The sequence below is a fragment of the Orycteropus afer genome, unplaced genomic scaffold (assembly GCF_000298275.1).
Source record: "Orycteropus afer afer isolate SDZICR_OR568_19922 unplaced genomic scaffold, OryAfe1.0 scaffold00343, whole genome shotgun sequence".
NCBI classification, from domain to species: domain Eukaryota; kingdom Metazoa; phylum Chordata; class Mammalia; order Tubulidentata; family Orycteropodidae; genus Orycteropus; species Orycteropus afer.
The window spans coordinates 94,284-105,228 of NW_006921930.1; positions in this window are offsets into that span (position 1 = coordinate 94,284).

Consider the following 10,945-nt stretch of genomic DNA (forward strand, 5'->3'; position numbering starts at 1 on the left):
TTTTCCTCTATTTGCTAGTTTTTAGCATGTAGACATTCACCACCTGTCTCCTGGTGGGGGTGATAGACATTGAGAGTGTGTATACATATCTCTGTGAGCTGTTCACAAAGAACTGTTGAAGGTGAGTTGAATTGGTATTGGATGCCATCTATCATTGGTCATTTGGTGCAAAAGCAAGTGGTAGCCCTTGCTCAGTGAGTGGGGCTGCATGAGGAGGAGGTATAGTTGGATTGTGTGGCAATGGTTGCTGTCTCTCCCTCAGTTAAACAAGTAAAATGAAAAAAAAAAATGCAAAAAAAAACCCAAGGGAACAAAATACTCAAACTGCATAAACAAACAGGAACAATTGCAAAAGAAAAAAGAGAAATAAATAAGAACAAAAATTTTTAAAATATATTTTAAAAGGATAAGAGATAGATAATGAGAACAAGACAAAAAAAAGAGGAAAAAATCCACACTATGTGGAGAGAGCAAAATTAGAGAAAAGGGCAGAAGTATAAGATTATGAAAAACTGCAAAACAGAAAGCAAGTGGGTGGAAAGAACCAAAAGAAAGAAAAAAGAAGGGAACCAGGCAAAGGGAAGAGACAAAAAGAAAAAAAAAAAAAACAAGTAGGGAAAAAAAAAAAACTCAAGAAATACCGAAAACCCACAAAGTCCTATGATTCTGAAAGGAACATCACGGTACCCAGATTCTGCCAGGGCATAGACTGGGATGGAGCCCCCAGAGGTCAAAAAAGTGGTTGGAGGTGTGTGGGGGATGGCTACATCCCTGTTCACTAAGTGAGCATGGGGCACAAGAGTAACAAGGGCAGTATCACAACTCTTCAGTCTTCGGTCTCTAGTGTGGTTGCCCATGTTGTCCTTGGCAGGTGGAGACCATTCCCAGGCTGCAGTTCAAGCAAGAATGCCACCTGCACACACCGGAAACAGCTGTCCTGGCCACTTGAAAACATTCAAAATGGCTGCACCCTCAGGACAGCCACTGTAGTGCACAGGTCTGCCTGTCCCCTTCCTCACTGTTCTCCCTTCTTGTCATCAGGCACCAATGGAGTCTTTCTCCATGCAGCCTTGGTAAGCAAAGCTGATTCTCAGGTTGTTATTGGAAAATATTCAAAATGGCTGTGCCCTCAGATCAGCAGGCAGTCCACAGCACCATTTGCCTCCTTACTCATTGTTTCATTCAGGTTCTTCTACTAATTGGTATTTAATCCACTTCTTTATCTGCATCTGATTTCTTGACTTTTGCTTCCAGGGGTGTTTATTGTGGATCCAAGTAAAATGAAATCTTGACAAGTGCAATTTTTTTCTCTTTTTTCTGTGATGTTGCTTATTTATCCAGTTGTGAGGATTTTTGTTTTCTGTATACTGAGGTGTCATTTACTGAAGGATGGAGGCTTTGATCTTCATCAAGAAGTGCTTCAGCCTACTGAATCGGAATCTCTGGGAAAGAGGCCTAGGCATCTGGACTTTTTGTTAAAGCTTCCCAGGTGATTTGATATCCAACCAGGGTTGGAAACAATGACATCCTTGGAGAATCATACCAGCCATCATTAAATGAGTCCTCACTGTGTGTCAGGCTCTGTGTTATGTCCTTTCTCTTACCTAATCACATCTAATTGATGACAACTTGGCACTGTCTTAGGTCAGATTCCCCAAGAAACAAAACTGCAAGATGGAAATTCTTGGGCAGGATGTTTTCTGGGAATGTTCACAGACAGCAACAGCTGTAAGGGAGTGAGGAAAACAGGCCTGGACAGAAAGCAGTGAACTGGGAAAAAGGAAAAAAAGAAGTGCTTCAAGTCTTCTTCACTTTGAGCAAGAAAGGTAGTCACATCTGCATACTGCAAGTTGTTAATGAGTCTTCCTCCAATCCTGATGCTGTGTTCTTCTTCATATAGTCCAGCTTCTTGGATTATTTACTCAGCATACAGATTGAGTAAGTATAGTGAAAGGATATAATCCTGATGCACACCCTTCCTGATTTTAAACCATTCAGTATCCCCTTGTTCTGTTTGAATGAATGCCTCTTGGTCTAGATACATGAGGATAAGTTAAACCAACCCAAAACCAAAGCCACTGCCATTAAGTCCATTCTGACTTATGCAATCCTCATTACATTTCACAATGTTATCCATAATTAGCTGTGATGCACATAGCTGAATGCCTTTGCATAGTCAATAAAACACAAATAAACATCTATCTGATATATTTTGCTTTCAGCTAAGATCCATCTGACATCTGCAATGATATCCCTTGTTCCACATCTGTTTCTGAACCCAGCTTGCATTTCTGGAAGTTCCCTGTCAATATACTGCTACAATTGTTTTTTAAATTATCTTCAGTAAGATTTTACTTGAGTGTGATATCAATGATATTATTCAATAATTTCCACATTCTGTGGGCTCATCTTTATTTGGAATGGGCACAAATATGGATCTCTTCCAGTAAGTTAGCCAGGTAGCTGTCTTCCAAATTTCCTGGCATAAATGAGTAACTCCTTCTCACGTTGCATCTGTTGAAGTATCTCAATGGTATTCCATCAATCCTTGAAGGCTTGTTTTTTTTTTTTTTTTTTTTTCCCCCAATCCTTCAGTGAAGCTTAAATGTCTCCTTTCAATACCCTTGGTTCTTGATCATATGCTACCTCCTGAAATGCTCGAATGTCAACCAATTCTTTTTTGTACAATGACTTTGTGTATTCCTTCCACCTTCTTTTGATGTTTCCTGCATCTTTCAATATTTTGTCCATAGAAAAATTCAATATTGTAATTCAAGGCTTGAATTTTTTCTTCAGTTTTTTCAACATGAGAAATGCCAGGCATGCTCTTCCCTAATCCTATACTTCCATAATCCTATACTGAACAATAATCAAGGCTGTCAAATTTCTATTATAACTGCTTAAATCTGCCTTCTCTGCAAAATGTCTTTCTGTGAATTGTCCATTATCTAGAAATGATCTTTCCATCTGTATATTGGGTGTTTTGCTGCTTTCTGATCTTAGTTGAGCACCATCTGAGTACTGTCTCTTTATTTTGCTTGCCATGATGTAGTGGGTTTCATGTTATCTCAACTCCTTTTGGAAGAAAAAAAGCAACTTTGAAATTGAGTAATAAGTAGAATAGTTTCTTGTTTGGAGACATTGATGTCCTTATATATCTTGGTTAATATTTTTAAACATTGCCTCTAACTGGAATAGCTGTATGACTGTTTAACCATTTTATTTTTATTTTCATGTAGACTGCACACTTTAAATGAAGATTTAGTATTAATAATAAAATAGAAGCAATTCTATATACAAAAGTGATTAATAAGTTTCTAAAAGTCATGGTTATTTAGCTCTGAGAATTTCTGATGTTGCCATCTACCATTATCATGAGTACAAAACTGAGTGAAATCATTTAGCTGTTCTCTAAAAGAACTACTCTAGTAGTTGTTAGTTGTGTTCAGAAAATATTTAAAGCTCTTCACTTTCTGAGCATATGGTTGGATGACACTTCCTCTTTTACTTTTGAATTTAATCACTGCCATGTGACTTGCTTTCTCCAATAAATTTAAACAGATATGTCACTGTCAGGCAGCAAATTTGAGCCTAGTATATGATTTTTCACTGTGTTAATTACCTAGTGCTGCCATAATAACAACAACAAAACAAAAAAACAGAAGTGAGTGCCTTTAAAGAATAAGAATTTATTTTCTCACAGTTCTCAAGGCTAAAAGCTGTGTTGATTACTTCTGTGGGACTCTCTCTCCTAGGTTTTGGTATCTTGGTTTTCCTTGTAGAGGGGCCCTCACAAGTCTGTCTTCCCTCAGTGTGTGTGTGTGTGTGTGTGTGTGTGATTAGATTCAGGACCTACCACACTCCGGTATGATTCATTAACATAACAAAAGAAACCCTTATTTCCAAACAGGAAATAGTTTCAATAGGCAATGTGTGTGTGTGTGTGTGTATGATTCATTAACATAACAAAAGAAACCCTTATTTCCAAACAGGAAATAGTTTCAATAGGCAAGATGTTCACATATATTTTGGAGGATGCAGTTCAAACCATAACAGTCATATATATATATTTTTTTTTCTCCTGTGATTGTGGAAGCATGACTTGATAAGTTGGTAGCTTCTCAATTAGTCTTGGTTGTGGAGTTAGGAAATGGAAAAGATTCCCCAAATGACCTGCAAGGAGCACATAGCCTGAGTAAGACACTTCTTCGTTGTTTAGACCACTGAGGATTTTATTATTATTATTATTATTATTATTATTATTATTATTATTATTAATGCATTGCAATCCAACCTATGCTGATTGATACAACTACCGTGCCACTGAAATCCATATGGACATCCCAAATCCTAGGTGACAGCTTCCCCTAAGATCATCTTTACCTCATAAGATCATCTGAAAGATTTACATCTGCATGCGAACATTTAACTTGTTAACATTTAACTTGACATGGTGACTGCCTACAAATCCCCAGCACCCTAAGCACAACAAAAAATAAAATATACTTAAACCTGTTCTGTCATCAGGTGACATGAAGGCATAAGGAGGAAAAAAGGTAGAATACAGCTATATTTCCCCAGTAATATATCTGACAGAGCTATCCTCAGTTAAAAAGAAGAAATTATATATTTAATGACAAAAGCAAAGTACAAGCTTTCAAACGATGGACATGTGCGTTTAGATCAAAGGTCAGTTGCAACATTTTATGTGAAAATGAATACATCAAATTACAGATTGGAAGAAAATGGTTCTCAAGGCTAAAAGCTGTGTTGATTCTTTCTGTGGGGCTCTCTCCTAGGTTTTGGTATCTAGGTTTTCCTTGTAGAGGGGCCCTCACAAGTCTGTCTTCCCTCAGTGTGTGAGTATATTTTTAAAAGTACAAAATATTTAAAAAAATGTATTTTAATTTTTCAAATATTAGGAGTTCAGAAACTCTATTATTATTGCTATTTGCCTGATATTTAGGACAGCTACAAAAAGGCTAAAGTCCTTGATTGTCATAAATGGTTTTCTCTAAAGGTTGGGGGTTCCAGTCCACTCAGCAATGGCAAGAAAGAAAGGCCTGACAGTCTACTTCTGAAGAGACTATAGCCGAGAAAACCCTATAGAGTGTTCATATTCTGCAATACATGGACTCACCATCAGTTGGACTCAATTGTGATGGTTTTGGGGATTTTTTTTTTTTTCAGTTAAAGCCTAGTTGTTAAATTTCAGACTTTACTGCAGATTTTCCCTAAATAAGCCATTAGAAAAAAAAATCTTATGACTCATAAATCACTAAAGACTTTTATTTTTTTCATCACAAATATTCTTGTTATCAGAGGTTCAGAATTTTACCTATCACCTGACAACACATCCAATATCAACGGAATATTTTTGGTAAATTACATCAGTATACTTGTGCCTCAGTACATCAAATACATTTTTAACATTCAGATATTTTAGATCCTTAGTTGAAAGTGCATATTATAGAACTATATATTTGGGAATTACTTTAAAACTGTGCATTAAAATGAATTTTCAATCTTATTTAACATTTTATGGTGTAATTTCAATGGCTGTTATTACTGTTGTCATTACTATCTGAATTTATTTTAAAGACAAATGCAGTATTTTTATCTTGTAATCAATCTCTCAGTTAGATAAACGGTAATTCTGGTTCTGCCTATGTGCCTCTTCCTCAGATAGAGTCTGTAAAATATTTTCATAGGTTAATAATCGTTAAGCACATGTTTATTCATTGAGCTGCAGTGGCTATAATTTTACAAAATGCTACTTGAGTTTCTTAAGCACTTTGAATTGTGCCTGCATTTTTCAGTTATTTCCTTTCAGTTTCCCAACTTCTTAAGTACTTCTCTCAGCAAGGCCTGCAAGTTATTCCTCAAAAGACAAAGTTAAAAAAACACTGCTCCATGGAATTTGAGCCAATCTTTTTTGTTCTATACCCTTTTATATTCTTGCAGAACTTTTGTAGTAAAATTGAATTCACCAGGATTTCTACAAGGTCTAGTTATATTTTTCAGATGATAATGCATGTGTGTGTTTGACTATTTTCTGGAGGGTATGCTTCTAAGATTTCTTTAAATAATACCCTGAGGTCTATCTTTACTGAAGTGAGATTAAACTGAAACATTTCCAGAGTGTAACTATTTGTTAGCAAATATATTACACAAATTATATTTTGCAATCCAACATTTTATAAAACTAAGCAGTTATAAAATTACTGTGCTTATCCAGCAAAGGATAAGTAACATGTCATATGTTTAGAAATCTTCAAGAATCTGGCAACATGGAGGACATGCAGCCACAACTGGGATGTCTCATGTAGCAGACAGGGAGGAAGAAATACTCTGACTTTTCTCTTCCTTCCTCCCTCCAAACTCCCTCCAGTATACTCCATTAGATGAATGCAGTCAGAAGCCAGTTGACAAATAGCCTCTGAGAAATATATACCAAAATGGATTTAGAAGTACAAGAGATTCACTGAAAAGATTTATTCACCTGTCATAGAAGATATTGTTGAGGTGCTGTCAAATGGGTTCCAACTCACAGTGACCCTACTAGCCTGAAGTACAATGTTATCAGTAACATTGTATGACAGAACAAAACCCTATCTGGTCCTGCACTATCCTCACAACTCTTGCTTTGTTTGAGCCCACTGTTTCAGCCACTGTGTCAATTCATCTTGTTGAGGATCTTCCTCTTTTTTTGCTGACCCACTAATTTATGAAAAAATCTACATTGAAAGAAGTACAGCCAGAATGCACCTTAGAATTGAGGAGAGGCTTCATGTCACATACTTTAGTAATGTTATCAGGAGGGAACAGTCCCTGAAGAAGAACATCATGCTTGGTAAAATAGAAGATCAAATGAAAAAGAGGAAGACTCTCAATTAGATGGATTTAAACACTGGCTGCAATGATGAATTTATAGCAATAATTGTGAGGATGGTACAAGATCAGGCAGTGTTTCATCGTGTTGTACATAGGGTTGCTACGAGTTGGAACCAACTCCACAGCACCTAACAACAACAACTACTACTTTACCAAGCATGATGTCCTCCAGGGATTGACCCCTCCTGACAACATGTCCGAAGTATACAAGATGAAATCTCACCATCCCCACTTTTAAGGAGCATTCTAGTTGTATTTCTCCCAAGACACATTTGTTCATTCTTCTGGTAGTCCATGGTACATTCAGTATTGTTCACCAACAGCATAATTCAAATACATCAATTCTTCAACAGTCTTCTTTATTCATTGTCCAGCTTTTGCATATGTATGAGACAATTGAAACTGCCATTACTTGGGTCAGGTGCACCTTATGCCATAAATTAGCTAAAAAGAGTTTACTAAAAATAAAATTAGTTATTTATAAAACAATATCATTATTTGTAGTAGAAAATAAGACAGATTTTAAATACCTATGAATGAATTCCACCAGTTGTCTGTCAGTTTGTCATACTGTGCTATGTGTTACTGTGTGTTGCTGTGAGGCTGGAAGCTATGCACTGGTATTTCAAATATCATCAGAGTTGCCCATGATGGACAGGTTTCAGCAGAGCTTCTAGACTAAGATAGACTGGGAAGAAGGATGTGGTCAGGTCCACTTCTGAAAAAATTGGCTACTGAAAACTTTATGAATAACAAAGATACAGTGTCTGACATAGTGCTGGAAGATGAGCCCCTCAGGTTGGAAGGCACTCAAAATACAACTGAGGAAGAGCTGCCTCCTCAAAGTAGAGTTGACCTTACTGATGTAGATGAAGCAAACTTTTGAGACCCTCATTTGATGATGTAGTATGCCTGAAAATGAGAAGAAACAGCTGCAAATATCCATTAATAAACAGAATGTGTAATGTACAAAATATGACTCTAGGAAAATGGAAAGCTACCAAAAATGAAATGGGGTATATAAAGATCAATATCCTAGTATTAGAGAGCTGAAATGGACACATGTTGGCCATTTTGAATTGGATAATCATAGGGTCTACTATGCAGGGAACGGAAAATTAAAGAGGGTTGGTATAACATTCATTGTGAAAAAGAACATTTGAAGGTCTAACCTGAAGTACAATGTTGTCAGTAATTGTTGTTGTTGTTGTTATGTGCCGTCGAGTCAGCCCTGACTCATAGGGACCCCTCCATGGGTTTCCGAGGCAGTATCACTACGGAAGTAGGATTGCCCAACCTTCCTTCCGAGGAGTGGCTGGTGGGTTTGAACTGCCAGCCTTCTGGTTAGCAGTCAAGTGTCTTAGCCACTATGCTACCAGAGCTCCCATTGTCAGTAATAGGATAGTATTTGCGTGCCTACAAGGAAGATCAGTAAATATGACTACTATTCAAATTTATGCATCAACCACTAAAGCCAAAATGAAGAAATCGAAGAGTTTAACCAACTTCTGCAATCTGAAATTGACCAAGCATGTAATCAAAATTTATTGATAATTACTGGTGATTAGACTGTGAAAGTTGGGAACAAAGAAGAAGCAGGGTAGATGGAAAATATGGCCACAATGATAGAAATGATGCTGGAGATCACATGATAGAATTTTTGCACAACACATGACTTATTCATTACAAATGCCTTTTTTCAATAACATAAATGGTGACTATAAACATGGACACCACTAATGGAAAACACAGGAATCAAATTGACTACATTTGTTGACAGAGACAATGGAGAAGCTCAATAAAATCAATCAGAATAAGACCAAGTGTTGACTGTGGGACAGAACCTCAATTGCTTATATGAAAGTTCAACTGGAAGCTTCAGAAAATTAAAACAAGTCCAGGAGAGCAAAAGTTTGGCCTTGAGTATATTTAGAGACCATTTCAAGAATACATTTGACACATTGAACACTTACTACTGAAGACAAGATGAGTTGTGGGATGACATCAAGAACAACATACATGAAGAAAGCAAAAGGTCATTAAAAAGGCAGAAAGAGAGAGTATACCAAAATGGATGTCAAAAGAGACTCTGAAAGTTGCTCTTGAAAGAAGAGTAGTTAAGGCAAATGGAAGAAATGATGGAATAAAAGAGTTGAAAAGATTTCAAAGGGCAGCTTGAGAGGACAAAGTAAAGTTTTATAAATGAAATGTGCAAAGACCTGGAGTTGGCATATCAAAAACAAAGAATTTGCTCAGCTTACTTCAAGGTAAAAGAACTGAAGAAAAATTTCAAGCCTCAAGTTGTGATATTGAAAGATTCTATTGGCAAAATACTAAGCGATGCAGGAAGCACCAAAAGAAGATGGAAGGAATACACAGAGTCACCATACCAAAAAGATTGGTCTATGTTCAACCATTTCAGGAAGCAACATATGATCAAGAACTGATGATATTGAAGGAAGAAGTCTAAGCTAACACTAAAAGAACTGGCAAAACACAAGGCTTCAGGAATTGATGAAATACCCATTATGATGTTTCAACAAAGGGATGCAGCTCTGGAGGTCCTCATTCATTTATGCCAAGAAATTTGGAAGACAGCAACGTGGCCAACCAACTGGAAGAGATCCATATTTGTGCCCATTCCAAAGAAAGGTGATCCAACAGAATGCACAAATAATCAAACAGTACAATTATTATTACATCCAAAAAATTTTGCTGAAGGCAACTCCAAAATTGTTGCAGTAGTGTATTGTTAGGGAACCTCCAGAAATTCAAGATGGATACAGAAGAGGGCATGGAATCAGAGATATCATTGCTGGTGTCAAATGGATCTTGGCTGAAAGCAAAGAATACCAGAAAAGTCTTTACCTGTGTTTTAGTCACTATGCAAAAGCATTTAACTGTGTGGATCATAACAAATTATGGATAACATTGTGAAGAATGGAAATTCCAGAACACTTAATTGTGCTCATGAGGAACTTGTGCATAGACCAGGAAGCAGTCATTCAAACAGAACAAGGGGATACTGTATGGTTTTAAAGAAGGAAAGGTGTTCATCAGGGTTGTCCCCTTTCACTATACTTACTGAATCTGTATGGTGAGCAAATAATCTGAGAAGCTGGACTAAATGAAGAAGAACATAGCATAAGGACTGGAGAAAGACTCTGTAACAACCTGCAATATGCTGATGACACAACCTTACTTGCTCAAATTGTAGAAAATTTAAAGCATTTCTTGATAAAGATCAAAAACTCTAGTCTTCAGTATGAATGACACCTCAACATAAAGAAAACAAAAATCCTCACAATTGGATCAATAAGCAACATCATGATAAATGCAGGTAAGATTGACATTGTCAAGGATTTCATTTTACTTTGATCCACAATCATCACCCATGTCAGCAGCAGTCAGAAAATCAAGTGATGTATTGTGTTGCGCACCTCTGCTACAAAAGACCTCTTTAAAACGTTTAAAAGCAAAAATGTCACATTGAAGACTAATGTGTGCCTGACCCAAGCTGTTGTCTTTTCAATAGACTCATATGCATGTGAGAGTTGCTCACTGAATAAGAAAGACAGAGGAAGAGTTGAATTTGAATGGTGGTGTTGCAAAGAATATTGAATATTCCATGGACTACTAGAAGTAAGAACAAATCTGTCTTGGAAGATTTGGAAGCAAGAATGGCCAAACTTCATCTCTCACACTTTGGTTTTTATTTTTATTTTTATTTATCATGTTGTTGTTAGAGATATGCCACGCCATCTTGCGTGGCTCTTCCGGGTTCTTCTTCATTCCCTGCTGCCCTACCCAAGGTCGTAAATTAGTTAAAGGAAGTAGAAACTGAGCTTCCTGCAAGGCGTGAATTTTAAAAGGCAACATAGCCTCTGATAGGTTAAGACCCCTTCCCCCAGCTCTGATGTATAAGACCACCCTCTTCCTGCTCTTCTGCTTCCTCTTCTTCCTCTCTCTCTTCTTCTCTTCTAGTCTTCCTTTCTTTCTTCTTCTCTTCTTCTTCTCCTCTTCTTCCTCTTCTTCTTCCTCCTCTTCTTCT